This window comes from Engystomops pustulosus, chromosome 4, assembly GCF_040894005.1.
Source record: "Engystomops pustulosus chromosome 4, aEngPut4.maternal, whole genome shotgun sequence".
Classification (NCBI taxonomy): domain Eukaryota; kingdom Metazoa; phylum Chordata; class Amphibia; order Anura; family Leptodactylidae; genus Engystomops; species Engystomops pustulosus.
Window position 1 is genome coordinate 179,536,278 of NC_092414.1, and position 21,434 is coordinate 179,557,711.

At 41.2% G+C, this 21,434-nt stretch overlaps 1 protein-coding gene across 1 annotated transcript in view; it reads left to right on the forward strand.

The window, feature by feature from the left end:
• Positions 1-21,434, forward strand: part of MINAR1 (membrane integral NOTCH2 associated receptor 1) — a 55,509-nt gene that overhangs the window by 14,403 nt on the left and 19,672 nt on the right. The window lies entirely within an intron of this gene.

A 21,434-nucleotide genomic window follows, 5' to 3' on the forward strand; every position in this document is an offset into this window, starting at 1 on the left:
GCCTGCCTCAGGCGCTGGTCACAGCAGGGACAGCAGAGAGCTTTAAGAAGGGTCTAGATGCCTTTTTACACCTAAATAGCATTGATGGTTATGTTATATAGAATTGTCTCCCCTAAATCCCTTCCTCATCCAATCCCTTCCCTTCCTTGGTTGAACTTGATGGACAAGTGTCTTTTTTCAACCGTATAAACTATGAAACTATGAAACTCCGGCGAACCTCAGCGGGGAAGCGACACATGCAGGATATCGGTTGCACTATATTGGTGAATTGCACCGGACTTGTTGGACATTCCGGATCGGGGATTGCGACAGGACCGGGTAAGAAAATGTGCCCCATTGTGATCTGAATGGGGTGCTGGAATAGTTGTTTAGTTCTCAGTTAGAGATGGGGTGGAAGGAGCTTAAACAATCCTCAATTAATTACTAAATATGTGAAGTTCCCACATTTGGTACCTCTGAATCCCTTCCGGTGAAACATTTCCCTTCTACCCGGTCTACGGCACCAGCAATATAATGTATAAGTCAATTCTGTACAATGATAAATTCTAGATTTGTAACCCCCCCCCCCCCCCCCGTTTTTACTTTCTTCATGTGCTGTGAACAAAATCTCCAGTGTACTTTTTTTTGTGAGATGCAGCTTTCCATTGCTGCCTCCTGCTTATAAGAAGTAACAAGTACAAACCAACCACAACAAGAAAGATATGTTGGATGGACAGGGGCTCTGTAGTGTGAGTTTGTGCCACTGATCTATAACTTTCCATGTGATGAGACCCAACTCCTCTGTCTCTGGCACTTAGAAGCCACCTAGAAGCTTGGTGCTTTCCGCAATGAAAGCATATTCTGCACTGTATATCACGCAACTCACCTTAAATCCCAGGTTGTACAAAAGTCAATGTTTTTCAAATTTTGTGTCACTGAGTTATCATTCCATCTATGTCATTTGTATGATTTTCTAACTATGTAAATCCACATGAGATACCAACTAACTTATAAAAAAAAGGTCACTGAGGACTATGTAAACTGTAGGAAAATTGAGTTTCTTAGCACAGAAACCCTTTGAAACCAATCAAACTTTTGATCTAGGGAACCCTGAAGCGATGACCTTTTGGAGGCGAGAAATTAGCATTATGTTAGCATAAGAATCCATGTGGTTAGATGACATTTAAGCAATGATGTTGGCATTACAGGTAGGGAGCAATATATATTTACTTTCGCTTTTCACTGTAACCAACCATTCTGGAAGACAAGTGGGCATGGGGAAGTGTGAAGTTTGGCCCAGCAGTGGATTTGGCTGGCATGGTGTGCTCCTGCCCCTGTGCCTCTGCACTAGCTATAGCCTGATCCCGCTCAGGGCAGCCGATGATAATTAACCCTCTATGTGGTTTCCCCCTCATTAAAACAGATTAACATCAAATATATATGGATGCAATACCACTACTGATTTTGTTACGTTCTATGATGGCAGTTTGAGTTCTCTGGACTGATAACTCCATCCAGTTGTTTGATTGACAGAGGTCAGTAGCCTCTTTGGCCGGGATTGTATGTGAGAGTGCTAGAGTTTTGCACCAATTAGCTTTTGGTGTCCACAAACTGTATACATTCCTCATTTACCCATACAAAGATGCATTTTAGAGAAGCTTTCTGGTTCTCTTTATCCGTTTACCCTACTGTACTTTATGCTGCGTTTCTGACGCTTTGCTTGTTCCTTTGACTATTCTATTATCTTACGATTTTGTACCTCAATGCCATCCTGCATTTAACTAGGTTTGCCTGATTTATTTGTCTGTATCTCTTGCTTGTTTGTCTTACTGTTCTGTGCACTAACCCAATAGTAGGTACCATCGCCGTTTTGTCTCTTGCAAATAAGCTCTGGCCCGGCGAGTAGACAAAACTAAATATTGTGGGAAGCGCAGGGCTTGCACGTCCTCTCTGTCTTGACAGATTTAATGCCACTCATGTACAAACAGGCAGTCCCCGGGTTACGTACAAGATAGGTTCCGTAGGTTTGTTCTTAAGTTGAATTTGTATGTAAGTTGGAACTGTATATTTTATAATTGTAACCCCAGCTGAATTTTTTTTGTCTCTGTGACAATTGGATTTTAAAAATGTTGTGTTGTCATAAGAACCAAAATTAACAATTAAACTTTTTTGCAGGCACCTTTCATAACTCCTACAGCTGATTATTATAGCCTAGGGCTAAAGTACAGTGAATTACCAACATCCAGAGGTCCGTTTATAACTAGGGGTCCTCTGTTAGTCAGGTGTTCTTAAGTAGGGAACCGCCTGTATAACATATATTTTTACAACCACATGAAACAGACTCAATTGCAAAGTACATTGAAAGTTGGTATTTATATAATGATAAATATATGTGCCTGTCCTTAAGTAAGCTTGAATGATATTGCAACATATTAGCGAAACCCTTCCGATACTACAATTCTCAACATAATTAGTATGAGACAATGGGGCAAATGTACTTACCCGGTCCTGTCGCAATCCCCGATCCGAGCGGTCCGACGAAGATGAAGTTCGGCCCGATTCACGTAGCTTGTGCGCCCGATTTCCTGCATCTGTCGCTTCCCCGCTGAAGTCTGCCGGAGTTCACCTTCTTGTTCCCGGTGCTTGTAAGTGCGTGTCTTGCGACACAATTTGAATTTGGTTGTCCGATGGCTAAATGCGGCGCAAATCACAGAATGTCGGGAAACCTGACGAAAATGCACCGTGCAGACCCTAAGTAAATGAGCCCCATAATAGTGAAATTTTCTTTTTTTGAAAATCCAGTTATTTCAAAACACCTATATTTGCATATGTCCAGCCAAGAGGAAAGGAAGAAAGGACATGTTTCTAAAGTCTGTTCATAAATTCACCCTTAATATAACTGTGCTAGTTGTACCCATTACTATTAACTACTCTAATTCTCGACCAACCATTCATTAATCAACCATTGGCTGATTAAACCATTCACAGGTCACGAAACCAACAAGAATCTTCCAACACAATACGAAAGTAATTTAATGACTGCAATAAAGATTGTCATGTTCAATCACGACTCTCATGCAATGTAGCCCTGTGTCTACACACGGAAACACCAGATAAGGTTAATTGCTCGCAGTTCTTTTTGCATGTTTTATTAAAATTTTGATTACACAACAATCCTCGGATCTTTCACTGCATAGAAAACCCTTCAAGGTCGATGTGCACAAAGAATTTTAAGTAGCCAATTTAGAGAACTGTGTGCTCAGCGCACGTCATCCACCCCTGCAAAAGGCCAAATGTTCAGGGTATCCCTGTAGACTTGTGTGGAAGTTCACCTTATTATATGCAGGTATGTCAATATCACAATTGCATTACCGATGCTCAAACGTCAGCATGGTAAAATTGTCAGGAAGCTTTGCAAATTCTCTACCAGAATTATCCAACATGAATGATACATGACAAGCACATTAAACATATATAATAAAACACCAGGCCATGACTGATAATAAATATATAATATTCTAAAAAGGTATAAAAAATATAAAAATATTGCCTTCTGGTTCTTAATACCCATGGACACGTACCATGGGGATCCATAGCAGTCACTTGCATGATTTCTTAATGGGAACCTACCACCACGTGTACCAATCCAAATACACAAACAGTACCTTGTCCAGCTGGACAGAAGGTTGGAATTCCTAACAAAATGTTTTTAATGTTGGGCAACATTGCTTCATATCTCCAAAAATGACTTTTATTCTTACCCAATATGCAGTCAAGGAGGTGGGGTAGCTTGACCATGCAGTCAAGTAATCCCGCCCTCCTGCTGGCCGTTTCCGTGTCCCACCCCTCCCTTTTAGCTGGCGATACTGCTGTTGCATGGAGCACAGGTCCGTTGCCAAGATCTTGCCGGCAAGCCGGAGAGTGAGGTTGGGTTGAAGGAGGTGGGGTGGCTAGTGGTATCACTAACTGATGGAACATCTTGCCGCTCCTTTCAGTAGTATGGGAGTGACAAAAATCACCAGGTACACCGCTTGGCAATCTATGTGAGGGCCAGAGATCCTTAAACGACGTGCTCTGCAATTTCCGACACACCCATGCTATTAAATGTACCGGCAGGACGCATGCTTAACTAGCTGCTGCGCACTGGTTCTCTGACATGCTGGGGTTCTGTTCTTGTGGCCTTTTTCGGTCTTTGTTCAAGAAACCACATCAAAAATTTCAGTGAAGTTTATATAAAAGCAATGTAGTCTGTGAAAGATTCCTAAAGGACCCTTGATCTCAAACTGTGTATATCATTTACAGGATTATGCATCTTAATGCAATTTGTTAACCCAAGCCAAGTGTCTCATGGCTCTAGTTTTTATTGGGGGACCCCAAACCACTCTCAGTCCACTATAAGTCTTAAAGGAAATCTACCATTTTATTTCATGCATTATGAACCAAACATACCTTGAGACTGCTGTAGCTTAACTGATGTAGAAACATATCTAGTTTAGTGCTTGTTTTAGTTGTTTTGCTGAAAAAACAATTATAAAATTATGATAATGAGGCTCGGGTATGCACTGCTTCAGAGAATTATGTAATCACTGTGTTGTGCCAGACAGGCAGAAGTAATCAATCTCTGCACCATCCCTCAGCTGCTGTGTATGAGTGGTTGATTAGCCCTGTCAGGACAGTTCAAGAAGCTCAGTGTAATGTGTTTATGAATTGCAGGCTGAATGCAATCCAGCTTTCCCAAGATCCTGTTATAATTGATTTTTCAGCAAAACCACTCAACTCAGGGATTAAACAAGAGATGTTTCTGCATCAGTGTAGCTACAGCATTCTCAAGGTATGTTTGCTTCATAATGTATGAAACCAAATAGATAGACACATTTACTTTAAGTTGCCCAAACACATTGGGGCCCATTTACTTACAAAGTTACTCAAGTTCACTAAAAGTGCTATTTCAGTGCGGCGATTCACTAAGATTGTGCGGCAGAATTCATGAATCTGTCACTTCCCCGCATTGACACGACGGAGTTCACCATCTTTTTTTAACATAGGGCGTGCGACACAGTCAGACCGAGTGACGACATGCCCCCAAATTTATGCCGCATGGAGGCCAGCACAGCGACGCCACAAAAGGGTCGCGTGCAACGCAATCACGGCGCAGACACTTCTTAAATACCTGTGCAAGCCGTTTCTCACCATGAAAAACATGCATGGTCTGACAAAAGTGCACAGCGCGACCCTTAGTAAATGAGCCCCAATGGATGCATGTTAGCTAAACCTTCTGCTTTGGTAGGGAAAACTGATCAGTTGATGAATAAGTTTTGTCTCAACTGATGGGAGATGTAGGGGAAGAAAAGATCAGGCCCGTTAGGGCTAATGTATGTGCCTCATTTCCCGGCAGAATGGAAATATGGACTTTTTGGCACTTTTTCCCTACTCATGCTGCTTTTTAAAATAGTAAAAAAATAAAAATTGGTTGTGGAAGAAGCGTGCAGGGTACACTGACGATTAAGACTGGCACACAACATCAGCCAATTGTACATATGGACTGGAGAAGAAAGGGTCCAAAAGCATAGCTATCAAAGGTGTATTGAAATCTTTGGAACATTTTGGGGCAGATTTACTTACTTGAGGCAGTTCCACCAATGTCCACCAGGTGTCGCTGCTGTGCTGAAGAGCATCGGAACTCACTGGAGTTCACCGAGCCATCCTGGATGAAGGTAAGCGCGAGTCCAGCGACACTTTTTTTTTAAAAATGTGGCGATTTTTCCAAATCCGTCGGGTTTTCGTTCAGCCACGCCCCCCCTGATTTCTGTCACGTGCATTCCAGCGCCGATGCACCACAATCCGATTGCGTGCGCCAAAATCCCGGGGCTATACAGGGAAAATCGGAGCAAAACGGAGATATTTGGGTAACACGTCGCAAAAACGCAAATCAGGCCCTTAGTAAATGACCCCCCTTGTCTTTGGTAAATTATGTCTAGTTGGCGAGTTTTACATTTTTAGAGATACAGTAAAGAAGAATTTGCTTTATCCATTGGCCCCTAAATGCTAAATCCTTGCACATTTTGATAGGATGACAACTGAAATGACTCCACGTATGCTAGTAAAATGTTGTTGCCTATGTCCAGATTGGTTTACCTTTTTTACCTTTCTATACATTTGTATAGTTGGGTAGTCCAAGATATCTTTAAGAAACAGTATCACAATCTGTAAACGGGTCTGTTCTAGCGAATTATAGTGAATGAGGCTAAGCTGCGTTATAGCACCGCAGGATCGACTCTGTTTTTGGAAAAATGCAGCCATGTGTTTCTAATCCTGTATAACACCTTAAATCGTCTAAATTTGTGATTACAGACTTGAAGCCCAGACTTGAACGGTTACACATGAAGACTATTGTGGGTGGAATGATTTGGTCATCTGTCAATATAACGCTCACATTAGGTTTCAGATCACTTGGTATAATTCCTTAGAATACAAGATAACTTAAGCAGTGACGTGATTGATTCCTTGGTTTATGTAGCGCAGTGATGGCAAACCTTTTAGAGACCGAGTGCCCAAACTTCAACAAAGACCCGCTTATTTATCGCAAAGTGCCAACATAGAAATTTAATTTGTGATTTATACTCCCTTCTCTGTCACAGTTTTCATTGATACCAGCACCTGAGGCACCCATATAGCAGTAAATAGTCCCAGGTAGAGCTGTCACTTTAAAATAGCTCTGTGCACAGCAAGTTCTGGGTTGTCTGGGACTGCAGGAAGATACCTGGAGACATCTCTGGTGATGGCCTGGGTGCCCACAGAAAGGGCTCTGAGTGCCGCCTCTGGCACCAGTGCCATAGGTTAGCCATCACTGATGTAGCGTATCTGTGAGGACTCTGCTTTGTCTATGGGTCTGGAGCTGGTGCCAATAAGATGATGTAATGGCTAAGGTACTGGACATCCTCTGAAGCAAGAACTGGAGCCTGGCCAGTACTTCCAGAAATCTTCTCCGCATGTTTTTTAAAAATATATTCTGGTTCCTAATTTTGTTCTAATTTCACCAATGCAGTAAGGCACATACATTGTACAAATATACAGTGATGACTATAAATCTTCCTGCAGCCAATTTAACACATCCTTTCACATGAATGTTTATCACCTATTTTGCATGTGCTGCTATGGTAAATTAGTCCTGTAAAGACATAGCATATGGATGGTTCACCGCTAATGACTGCCGCCTCTATGCTCCATGATATAATGTGAAAAGCATAGCTTTCGCTTCATAAAATGAGACTAGAAATACAAACAGCCTTATTGATATGTAAAGTAAATCCTCCTGTCTTCTACCTCATCAGCCAGACATTCCTGACCATAACATGTCCGCAGATGTAGGGTCATGTCATCGCTATCTATCCACGAACAATTGTCCTGCCAGGACCTTATGAAAGTATGCATGACTATTAGATCATAGTCATGGCAGGGTGATTGTTCATGGACAGATAGAGATCACATGACCCTTTATCTGTGGCCATTTTATGGTCAGGAATGTTCGGCTGATGAGGTAAAAGACAGGAGTCTTCACTTTACATATATAGGGCATAACTTTTACTAGGTGTTTATTGGTAAATTACCTAATATTCTGCCCCCTAGACTTACAACAAAAAAACATCTGTCTTGGTTTGGCAGGATCAATGTTCTGAAGATGGATATTCTACCTAGATCCTTATACATCTTATTCTTATTCTTCCTCCACCATTTTTTTTTCCAATCCTTGCAGACTGCTATGCTGCGGTTTATCTGGAGTTCAGGTTGGCTTAGAATTTGCTGGACAGTTGCAGCTTGGGCAGGCCTTCCAGACCTCAAACTCTATCATCAAGCTGCACTACGGTTATGCCTATTTGTTACCTATATGCAGAAGTCTCTTTGCTATCCCCCTCAGATTATCTCAGTGCTGCAATAGCTGTTTCTGATCTCTGCTGAGAAGCCCTGGCATCCATAGTATAAACTAGGAGGGGAGGGGCTGATGCTCCCTGCTCACATGGGAGGAGGTCATGTGACAGAGCTCTGTGTATGTTGCAGAGCTGGATGTGTTCCAGATAGTGGATACAGATGTCTCTTGTACAGAATAGTAAGGTACAAGATCTCCCCTGTTCCTTATCAGTCCCTCCATTCCAGTCTGGGATTCTACAGAACTTTCTCTGTCTCTCTCCTCATGCTGCTCCCCTCCCCCCACCCCTTGTCATCGGCCCCACCTACACTGTGCAGATAAGCTATTAACCCTTAGTGCTCACACAGCACAGGCTTTACACTGCATGTAACTAATTTACTTGGATTTCTTCCACTTATCACATGTTTCATCCTCCTCCATGTGATGGAAGCTGCCAGGCTGGTCACCATATACATGCTGTATGTGCACTGTGCAGTGTTCAGTGAATTTAAATGTTGGAAACTAAGTGGATTTAATGCTAAATTACTTTAAGAGAGAACACAAGGCATCATGGAATCCGTGGGCAAGCTAACTGGCCTCAGCTTGAGGGGACAGACAAACACCTCTGGTGAGAAAGATTTTTGTCAAAAACTTACAGAACAGAAAATGCCATAACTTGGAAAGAAAAGGACGAGTAGCACAAAGTAGGCTTCGTTCTACTTGTTTTTAAAGGGGGAATCACATAATAATCTGGTAAAATCCTTATTACTTAAAGTTATAGTTATGCTTTAAGTTTCTCCCATGGATTCCCTCCAACACTGTCCCTCCATTAGCACCAAAAGCCTCTTTTCTCCGAAATGCTCTAAGGGTCTGGCGATCTATGATATCTAGCCAAATCTTATCCTCATTGCCCACTCACTCCGCTGATCTGCAACCCTTACAGGGATGTCAAAATTGTCTTTTTTTAGGCTGGAAGATCCTTGATGACCCCCATTTCTACGATGTCTTGAAAGTAGAGCCTCTCCCGCCATTTCATGAATTTTGTCCTCACTCTGATTTAAGTACTCTGTCTTGGTTTGAATATTCCCAACTACGGTCCTTCACTGCCATTGCCTCCCTGACGGCCTTCGAAGGCATGTTCCGCAATACTTCTCCGCCTACGCATGACATTTCTAGTGTTTACTTTCTACTGTCCCAGACCACTGAAGCTGCTGATCTTCCTTTTGTCAAGGCCTGGGAACAGGAATTGGATGTGTCACTAACTGTTGTAGATTGGCAGAAATCTTTTCTATTACAAATAAACTATCCTTAGCTTGTTTCGCTCAAGAAAAACGTTATACAATCCTCTTGGGTTTGTATCAGGTTCCGACAGCACTACACGCAGCCTTTCCCTTGGTTTCAAATATCTGTTGACGCTGTGGATCAGAAAGAGGTAGCATGCTCCATATATGGGGGGGACGATCACAGCTCAGGCCGTTCTGGGATCAACCATTTTCGGCTGATATAGCTTTGCTCTCAGTGCTAGATGGTCCCATAAGCTTTAAGAAATGTGACCCCCTTCAATTTTGTTAAAATGCATGCCCGTTCTGTGATTCCTCATCATTGGCGCTTCTCATGTAGCCCACTATGATGGAATGGGCTCAGAAGATGTTCCTGATATTTCATATGGAGGAATTATCAGGGGTGGACCTGACCTCCCACAAATATTTCTTGCGTACTCGGGAGCCCTGGATCCTTTTATGGGATACGCGAGATTTCGAGGATCTATTTGGCAAAGCGTCTCCATCTGTTACTTGAGTGTCTCTTTTAATATAGCTGACTCGCAGATCTGCACTATTTTTTCGCCCTTCTTTCTTCTCTCTCTTTGCTACTGCCATGACCTTTTTACCCGACCCTTGTTAATTTACCCTTCTTTATCTATGTCTCCTCGTATGCTCCTATGCTAATCTTCCACAAGGGTATTGTGCATTATTTTTCTGTATCACTAATCTCCTCACCTTATAAGTCTTCCAGGACCTTTTTTTTTTCTTTCACTCCTGATTGATTTAACACCGGGGGCTATGTTCTTCGCTCTACCCTCATGGATCCGAGACTTGAGTTGTGCAACATCTGGACTCAGGTTATGAGATGTCTACCTTATTTGTTTCTTTCCACATCAATGATCTCTGATGCCAGCTCTCATTTTGTGTAATTTGATACTGAGCTCTTGTACTTGTTTTTAACCTCTACCTTTTTCATGTATTTGCATCTCACGTTTTGTAACTCAGTGTTCTGATATATTTACTGTGTTTGCTTACTGAAATAAATGCAGATTCAACATAATAATAATAATAATAATAATAATATTAATAATAATAAGGGCTTTGCACTGTACTTTTGTCGGAGTTTGCACGTTCTTTTAGGCTAAAACGGCTTGTATGGGTATTTAAGAAGTGTCTGCGCTGCTATTGTGTTACACAAGACCCTTTTGTGGCGCAGCTCTGCTGGCCTCCAAGCGACACAAATTAGGGGGCCCTCCGTCAGTCAGTCTGACCGAGCGCCATATTTAACTTGCAAATTGCACGTTAAAAGTGCACTACAAAAAAGATGGTGAAATCTGTCAGGCCAGTGCAGGGAAGCAACACATTCATGGTTTCTGGCGCACAATCTTAGTGAATCTCTGCACCCAGCATTATACACGGAAATAGCACTTTTAGTGCAGTTTTGGACTTTCTATGTAAATGTGCCCCAATATCCTGCTCCACACACTTTCATTTACATTACAATAAATAGCAAAATGGTCAAAAAAAACTATGATAACCCGCACATAGTGGAAGTGGGGGTCATTGTGCTTGTGAAGAATCATTGGCCTCAGTGGTCACTCATTGTTTATTCTTATATGACCACTAAAGCCGGTAACTGGTTCGTCCACAATGTGCACAATAGACATGATATTAGTACTTCCGAACCACAGACCTCACAAAGCCTCTTTAGGTCGTTCTCTGTAGCTCCCAAAGATAATGCCTAAATCAAATTCCCTCCTATCTTTGTGCATAGTACAAAGTGGTTATATTTACGGTGAATACCACTGCAGACCGATAACCTAGTTTCAGTCAACCCACTGATCTGTAAAATAGGGCACCTCCATTGAAGCAAACTTCCAGTGATCCATTAGAAACCACTGCAGCATGTAAAGTTCTATTTCTAATCAAAGTTGTTAAATAAATCACTCCATGATGTTCATGATATTCACTTACTTGTAGGCCGCACACTCAGTTAATTTCAATGTGGGGTAAGGTAGGAGGAGACTTGATTTACTACATCCCTTTAGTACAGTAAACATGAAGACTACTGTGGGAGGGAAGATTGGGTCATCTGTCAGTATGATGTTCATATTAGGTTTCAGATCATTTAGTATTATCTCTTAGAATACAAGATAATGAGCATCTCATAACTAAAGAGGTGACGTGATTGATTTTCTTGTAAGCTGACTGCTAATGTCAGTCGTAGGAGCAGATCAGTAAAGAGGGAGGCGATAAATCTAAAAAAATTAAACAGATAGAATAAATGTAATTTATTCTCTAAACGTAATGAAGCTTTCGTGTCTGTAGAGAGAACTATCTTGTAGATCAAGTCCTGTGATCACAGCAGCATAGGCACTAATGCTCATAGGGAGAATGAGTGTTAAAGAAGGCCTGTCACAAGTATTTTACCCCTCACACCAGTGATACTTGCTGGTAAAGGTTTAAAAGTCCTGCCCATATCACCTAAAATTATCTGCCACTGGGGCACTGTACCTTAATTACAGACATGTTTTATATGCAAATGAGTAGACATGAGTCAACTTCTAAAGAGAAGTCAAGTTTTCTCCAGGTTGCCAGTGAACTCCGCCTCCATTTGACTGACAGCTCAGTGTCTCAGCCTATCTCAGCCTAAACAGACAGGAAGTCTTACGGAATGCTGTACCTTTCATTTGCATGGTGTATTTAGCAGTGATCACTAAACAGGAAACTACAGATCATCTCACCATTCCATACACCCCACTGTAGGTGCTGGTAGACGGAGCCTACTTTGAAAACAGTCAAGTGTCCTTAAATTCTTCGAAACATGGTGCCTTATTATTGACATTTTGCCTACACCTATGCAGTATCTAGACCAGTCCATGACTTGACCTCATTCCCTATGCACTCTCCTTGCACCCTGCCACTGGATTGGTACTCTCTTGTTTGGTTAGATGGTTCTCGAAGATCCAACTCCCTTTTTAATATTAATTCTAACCTTTAATTCAGGACTTGTAGACTAGAAGGATGCAGAACTGTGCTCTATGGACATATAACAATGGACCTGCCACCCCCTGTAGTCTTAGGACCTTTGTCTCCCGTATGAAGTCCACACACAGCCAAGTGACCCCGGTTGTCCATTTTTATATTGGGAAATTTTTTTTAAATAAAGTTATTTAAAAAGTACATTACCCCTTTAATTTTACTCCTTTTTTGCATTCAAATTTGGAGTATTATATGTTACGCTGTTTTGTGCATCTTGCTGTTTACAGTTTATTTTTGGCGACACTGTAATATGAGAGCAAATGGGATCAAAGGAAAGGAGGAGATGCACAGAGACAAGGCTGGGGAATTATTTTTTGTGCATGTTGTGTGTTAACACTGAAATGTTCGGCTATATGCTGTTAAAAAAAAAAAAGTATCAGTTTTTCATTCCGTGCTGCACCTAGAATCGCACTGGTTCGCAGCTCTAAAAAAAGACACTAGTGTTATTACACTCTCAGAGTGTCCCCGATGAATGATTCCTCTGTGCTCGGATGCTATGTTATATATGAATCAGTTTATAGCATAGCTTCACCTGAAAGAGTCCAATTACCCAAACAGCACAAGAGGAGGGCAGAAGCCCCTGCGGCAGGCTGCAGTAATAAGCTGCAATGTTTCACCACCAGTCAAGTTTAATATCAAAATGTTGGGCCTCCGAAGCTTTCCCCGTATTTCACCTGTGCCGTCTCCTCACATCCACAGCACCAGAAGCGTCTAATTAGCATATAAATACCCATAAATTAGGTAGAAATACACAGTGCTCAGTATATTCATATGTAAATGCTAACCCTTCCCCCAATTCCATTTACAGACACGAGCCTTCTGTGCGTATTACAAAACCAGGACTATGTATTATGCATATATAGGAGACATTTAGTGATTATGTTTTTTTTTTTTTTACATTTTATTTGTAATTTTATTTAAATGCAAAACCTCATTAAAGCCACAATGACAAAGGAATGTGGGTGGATATGTGTATACACATCAGACGTATATTTTGCAAAGAAAGTGACTTGTTTGGTATCTGTGGCATACTCTGTATAAAAGCCGTAGGTAGGGAGTCTGCTATAAGCCTCTGTCCCCTACTCCCCGATTTAAATCCAGTGCAGTTTTCCTATGCCCACCACCAGGGGGAGCTCAGGGCAATGCATTTTGTACATCTTTTGGGTATGCACTGAGCTCCCCCTATTGGTAGCTGCAGAACGTTTTATTTCAGAAACAAAAAAACATTACATATATATACCTCAGTAAGTAATAATTGGGGGTGAGGAGGGCTATCTTTTAGGCTGTGTCCAGAACATGGACACCATCTTGAATGCCAACATATTTGATCAAGAGCAAGTTTTTCCAACAGAAAGTGGTCATGTGACATATCAAAAAAGACCAAAATTGTCTAAAAAAATTGATTGGGGTACCGTAATTACGTACATTTTTTTGTGGTTCAAATGTTATCAAAATACAGATTATCATGCAGGTTCATAATAGACTTCAGCAATGTGTCCAGTATCAGGAACAACACATAAAATAGCTGTGCATCACAGGGAACGTTACTGGTCGTTGTTGCAACTTTCTGTGTTAATAAAGTTTGACTCACAAGAGATATTGCAGATCTGATTGTAGTTTGAGATTGAGATAGTTCTTGACTTCATTGTTATATTACATGACCACCAAGGACAAAACTAGCACTTGATCCAATATGGAAACTTTCAAGATGGCGGCCATGTTCTGAAAACAGTTAGGCCTCCCGCACCCATTACTTCACCGGTTGGTCTAAAATTTTGTTTCTGAAATAGAATGGAATTCTGGGGCTTTTGACTCATCCTGTATAAAGAAGAATAGGAGATTTAGATCTTTCTAGAGGAAAATTATTATGTAATTATGTCAGATGTGTTAAAACATTGAAGAATACGGTGATTAGAATTAGCGCCATATTTATAAAACATGCAATCCTTTTGAAATAGTAATTTTTGCATTGAAATTACAATTACCCGACAGAATGTGTAATAAGACTTGGAAGAAGACAAGAGGTGATGCCAATTATAGGGAGTCAGTGTGTGTACCGGCGGTGCAGAACATAATTACCGCTGCCCTATTATAGGATATATTATGCTATAAAAACATGTTCTGTATATAGTAAGTAAGTGCACTCATGGAGCATGTAATAGAAATCCTAATTGTTGGATTATTATATCATGCTTGCAGAACTGGAAGACGGCATAAAATAACTGGTGAGAAATTCATTTAAGGGATTTGCTTTCCCTTTGGGATATAAATGTGCGGCCTTTGTTGATGACTTTTATATAAATACTCTCATGTTATTGATACACTTAATTATTAAATCTCAAGATGTCAGCCGGGGTATGAGATCATTGCCACCAGACCAGTATAATTAACTTCTGCCTAATAAACTGAGCAGATATTAACATCCTAAAGGCCACGGTGAGCGTTCTACACCACAGGCCTCCTCATACACAATCTTCTTCTTATCCGGGGATCGTATTAGATGACAGCTATGAATTATTACTTGTATAGTTAATAAGCTTTATCTAGAAAGAGAAAAATATAGATAATCTGGAACCAGAGGACTAATGCACAGTACAGTGTGTGGTTTAGGCAGTGTGAATGCTTTCGGAAATAGAAGTATTGTTTGTTATTTTTCTCAAAAGAGAATGAAGAAAAGAGAAATCTAAACCAAATCAATGTTCAGTGTTTATATAGGTTTTTGAAGGAACTCGGCAGAAAGGTTGTTCCGAACATCTTGGAGAACTAAACGCAGATCTATGTGGATATAGACATGATCCAATTCTTCTATCTCTTCACGTTATTTCAGACAGACTTGATGAAATCCGGGGTCACTGGTGGGTGTATCTCCACTTACCGGTCTTCTTGTTCTTCTCTATGATGCAGGTAGTCCATAAAGGGAGTCTACAAGCAATTTTGACCATACATTTCTGTAGACAGTGTTAGGTCTCGTACATACAACTGTATGGGGGCCAGTGATATGGCTGCACAATATGTTGTCATATCATAGCACACATAGAGGTCTATGTCACCCCATTACAGCGTGGTGAACACAGTGTCTCACAGAGCTGGGTGGCCTATATTTTGCAGAAATACGGCGCAGGCTGCCCGTCTTTCTATGGAGAGAGGAGGCGTGAGGAGCAGCTCCCTCCTGTGTGCTTGTCTGGGGAAGGCACTGGTTGCTATATACTGGGTGGAAGGCACTGGATGCTTTATACCAGGGGGGTAGACACTGGCAGCTATATACTGGGGGCAGGCACTGGCAGCTATATACTGGGGAGGCTGTGACCAACGCATTTTCCACCCTAGGCTTATACTCGAGTCAATAGGTTTTCCCAGTTTTTTGTGGTAAAATTAGTGGCCTTGGCTAATATTCGGGTAGGCTTATACTCGAGTATATACGGTAATTGTGACACTATGAATGTCATATATATGTTGATTTGCTGTTTTGGGTTGGGCTACATAGGTAGAACAGGACGTAAAATAAAAACTAATGTTAGGGAACATTATAGTAATATTAGGAAAGGAATCCTAAGTTATAGTTTATCAGATCACTTTTGGAAAGCATATAATTCAGATCCAAGTTTAATGCGTTTTTTTTGGAAATAGAGAAAATTAAAGGACATTGGAGAGGGGATCATGTGGCTAGTAAGCCGAGTAAAAAAGAGGGAGAATGAATGTATAATTTGGGCACTTATATTGAGACTTTGATTTGAAGTGTTTTTGAAGTCATTTTTAAGGATTATATGAAGCGTAATATATAAGGTATTTCTGGAAGGATTTCTGTATAAGGTGTCTGCGCTGGGTCACATGCAATCGGTTTTTGGGTCAGGTGTGCCAGCTTCCATGCTACACAAATTGGGAGGCGGGCCGTCGGACGATCCGATTGATTTGGACTGAGCGTGGGATTTAACTTTCAATTTGTTACGCAAGACAATGCACTTACATGCACCAGGAAGAAGAAGGTGAACTCCGGCGGACCTGAGCAGGGAAGCGACACATGCAGGATATCGGGCGCATGATCTTAGTGAATTGCGGCATAGTGTATCATCATTGGACAATGCCCTTTTGGTGAACTCCGTGGACCGGGTAAGCAAATGAGTCCCATTAATTCAATTATTGGGTTACAGTCTGTTTTAGTAAATAGTCATTTTCTACTTCTCCCCCATTGTGCTTATCAGGTGTATGAGATATTAGCCCTGATATGCTGGGTTACTATTCATTAGACAAGGTCCTGTGCTTTATGGACAAACATCTCCACTTTGGTCTCGTCTTGATTTTTTGCAGACTTTGATCTGATCCCAGTCATCCATGTTCAGTCTCCTTTTTTGACATTTAACACGCTAACTGAAGCCTGTAGAGTGCAAGTTGTAGCTCCGCTATTTCTTAAATTGTTCTGAGTATTGCACAGTCTGACCTTGTGGTTAATGTGCTAGAACATCCACTCCTGGGAAGATTGCGAACTGGCTTAAAAGGTTTCACACTAGTGAAAAATCTTATCCATTGCAGAATAATGGACTTGGAATTGTTTGGAAATGGCCTTATAACCCTTCCCAGATTGATGGGCAGCAACAATTTCTTCTCTAAGATCACACTATTTCCTTCTTGACATGAACACATGTCTGTATGATCTAGACTAGAAAATTTCTGCTAATTAAGAGGTGGTCACACTTGATGATGATCAATTACTCAAACACATATGTTTAGTTATGATTATCCCTCATAAAGGGAGATTTATCAAACTGCCTAAGAGTAAGAATGTGGTTATTTGCCCATGGCAAGCAATTACAGTTCCCCTTTAAAATATTCATGAGCACTGGTAAAATGAGAGCTGAGCTGTAATAGGTTTTACATTTTGGCCTAATTTTTGTAAAAGGTAAATCTTTTTATTAAGATAGATAATGATGGTAGGTTCCTAGTAACTTTCTAAGCCCTAGGGGGTTATTTATCATACCCATGTGAATGATAGCCCCAATGCTTAGGCCTCTTGATGTATCCAGCGGGTGGCTGCAACACATTTTATTTCTATGCCACGTGTGAAAAGTCACTAACTTTGAGTGTGCCGGTGTCAGACCACTCCCCCTCTGGCTGCATCCTCCTTCATGCCCCCTGACATGGAGCTGGTATGATGGGGAAAATAAATCGCAAATGCTAGATTATTTCAGGGATTGTTCTGACACAGAAGCCCTGATAAATAAGCCCCCTAATCTATATTTACCTAATCCTATAATTTATAGATAACGCTACACTTTATCTACCTAATATGCATATTTTCGGGAGAGGACGTGGAGTGGCCACTCCGGACAGCGAAAGCAAAGGCTACTCCACGCCCCAGAAGCCTCTGCAATCCCTCCTACCTTCATGACCTCACACTGCTGCCATGTTCCCGGCTCCTGTTGGCTTCATCGCTGATGGGAGCGCTGCTATGCCCGTGCGAATCTGCACTGAAGCCTGAGCCACTGTGCTTGCGCAGGGGCCACGGGAGCAGTCTGAGGAGCGGACTGAGGACACGTATGTAGGAGGGATTGCAGAGGCTGCAGGGGCGTGAAGTAGCCTTTGCTCCCACTGCCCGGAGAAGCTACTACACACCCCAGTAGCCTCTGCCTAAAATTGGCATATTAGGAAGATAAAGTGTAGCCTGGCTTAGACAGTAGTTTAGGATTAGGTAAAGAAAGATTAGGGTTTAAAATTTTACTAGCAACCTACCATCAGGTCTACCTTAATAGGTTAACAATGACTCAATGCAACCTGTTGTTCATCTGATGTGAATTTTAAGCCCTTCTGAGGACCACATTTTGTTCTCATGTATTAAACCATAGAGTAGAAAGAGAGTGTACTCTTTGTCTCATGGCTGTACATTTGGGATGTTCCAGGGATTGTAAAGAATAATTTCCTGCTTCTGTCACTTTTTGTATTAAAGAAATGCATTGTATCATTACATTTGGAGAGCTTGCTATTTTGCAGGGCAATAATGTACCTTTTGTCAGAAGCCTTGGTCATTCTCCAACAAAGCTGTCACCATCAGAGGATGAACGTGACACATTTTCATGTGGTTTATTATTTTTTTTTGTAGTCCATTCTGTTTCAACACTGCCTGGGGCCCTGGTAAAACGGCATTTAAGGTTTCTAAAAACATAATGGCTACTATTTGGGGGTAAAATGCTCCGGTAAAAAGATGTAAAAAAAAGAAGAATTGTAGTTTATTGTACCTTTTAGTTGGTGGATTATGCTATCAGACAGTATTATGCAGGTTCTCTTATATACAATGTTATTTCCATAACTTTGAATTCTCGCTAATTAAGTTTTCTTTCATAAAGTGGTAGCGGGTTTATGTCATTTTGATATCCAGCTCAATGAGTTCTGTTTACTCTGCTAGGAGAAAACTAACTGGAGAAAAATGGATATGTTTACAGCACCGCCTGGTGTACCGCCTGGCTATGACAAGGGCCACAAATTGATTCAATATCTGCTCCCGACAGCTGTACAATTATGATAAAATGAAGTATTTGTGGTGGTTTAGAGTATATATTAGCTATAATAATAAAACATTCTATTCTGTAGGTCTTCTTTTTGCCAACAAAGCAGGGATAGCCTCTACCAGAGCACTGAGGGTGTCTGGTTAAATCTGACATGAAGACTTCAGCAGCAGAAACTCTGGAAAAAAACCGTTGGACAAGGACAAGAGTCTAAAAAAAAAAGTGTACCTATACTGACCTGGTTCCTGGATCACTCCTCCCAGCTTAAAGTGCCAGGGTCAAGGGCCTCCTCCGAAATGGGATGTTACCAGTGATGTTCTGTGGTCAGAGGAGATAGGTCTCCATCCACCAACTCAGGAAAAATCCTAAACCACAGAGAGACTGTGGAGGAGGCTAAACCACAGAGAGACACTTCGGAGGAGGCTGATGGATAATGAATATTACAAGTCACATAATGTCCATAGACAGTGCTCCTCTACTGTTCCAAAATGTTCCTCCTTGGAAAAAAGTATGTCCATCACCGTGTGATGGACACAATTGCCTCGAGATCATCAATGTCAGCTGCTTCAGTGTTATCACTCATTACATTTTATATCTGTACAGTTACTCTGATCCCCCGTGACCACTGGTAACCTGCATGGGTAACTTTTAGCAAACATATCATTTCACTGCAGCGCCACCACAGGAAACATGTAAAATTACACTAGAGGCAGTCCCCAGGTTACGTACAGGATATGTTCTGTAGGTATGTTCTTAAGTTGAATTTGTATGTGAGAACTGTATATTTTATAATTGTAACCCCAGACAGAATGTTTTTGGTCTCTGTGACAATTGGATTTTAAAAATATTGGGTTGTCATAAGAACCATGATTATCAATAAAGCTTCATTACAGACACCTGTGATAACTATTACAGCTGTTTATTGTAAACTAAGGCTAAAGTACAGTAAATTACCAACGTCCAGGGGTCCGTTTGTAACTAGGGGATGTATGTAAGTCAGGTGTTCTTAAGTAGGGGACCGCCTGCATTCCCATTACAATAAATATGCATATATATTTTGCATAAACATTGACTGAGCTTGATAAATCCCCTATAATATTCTTTTAGCAGATAACCTATGTAATGTTTAGGTTTAGAGTTCTGCAGTTTCTGAACCTTTTTGCAATTCTCTTTCACCACTTAGTGCCCTTTCTAGAGAGACCTATCTTAATCCTTGAAGAAAGTATAACAATCAAACACTGGAATCTGATCCTCTGTATTTGATGAATGATATCGCTCCCCGGACGTCCATCCCATATACTGTCATATATTGGCATTTATAAACCCTGCGCCTCTTCATTTCAGCTGACATTACAAGTGGTGTTTCCTGACAGGTACCTGCAGCACTTGTGATTATAGTCTTAGAGAGGTGACAGGTAACTTGTGACACGGAAGAAAACATTCTTGTTCTGTGCAACTAGTCACATGAATCATTCTGGGTTATAACTTCAAAGAGCGGCGAGTCACTTTGATGGAATGTAGTCTTCTAGTTCTCGCTGTGACATCCTACTGTGAGCTGTCAATACCCATCTCTATAGAGCAGCGCTAAATTTTAATTGACTTACTGTGCCGTAATTGTATGAGAAATGTTAGGGAAAAGTATAGAAGTTTCTTCGATACAGAGTTTACATTGGAACTACAAAAGATCAAAACTACACCGAACTAGAAAAAGTGGAAGGAGGGCCCTGCTCCTGAGGGCTCACAATCAATATGGGAGGGTAGATGTAGACATGGGGTGAAGGAGAATAGCGGTGGGGTTATAGTGTATTGTAGGCAATCCTAAAATGATGGGTTTTCAGGATTGGAAGGTGGGGAACAGTCCGGTGTGTTTTGGTAGAGAGCTGGGGGATGCACAAGAGAAGTCCTGGAGACAAAGAGTGAAGCAGAAGATCTTGAGAGGATTAAGAGATCATGGGGGACATTCATTATATCTTCTCTGCCAGTTTTCACGCAATGAAGGCACATAATTCTCCCTAGGGCAGGGGAGAAGGGCAAGAACAAAAAAATTATACAAGATCAGACCTAGTATTAGGTCAGAACTGACAGCGATTGTGCTCATATCTACTAAGAGACCAAAGCCTTAGTAGATATGGGCTCTGGAGCACCAGTGGGGTGCTCCGCTCTTAGTGAATTCCCCACAGTAGGTACGGCAGTATTGGCTTATGTAATATGTATAATATTAAAATGTAAAATAGTATCTTGACGTAACAGCATAGTATAGTATAGTAGAATTATTGCCTGTTATCAGATTATGTATTATATATTTTGGGTTTCAACTAGATCTATTGCCCCACCCAATGCACAGTGACGCAGGCATTCTGCTGACATAATAACGTCTAGCAGCAGAATGATAAATGCTAATTAATAAATATTATGTTCCATTGAAAAATACAATGTATCCTGAAAAACAACACACCCTCATGCAGCAACAAGGCTAGGGAATAGACTGCTGATTGGTGGGGCTCATATTGTTGGGACCCCCTTGGATAAAGAGGACAAGGGTCAGTTCTATCCCAATTTCCATCCATTCACTGCCTCAAACAGGAATAGCTGAGCATTGTTCTTGACTATTTCCATCATTGCCATAGAGATGTGCAATAAAAATGTCGGACCATCTGCTCTCTTCGTCTGGGGGTGACTGTCAGACTGGCCCACCAGAGCTTCAGATGATACTCCAGTGGTCCCAGGCTCTAATCTAATACCGGACCACAGACA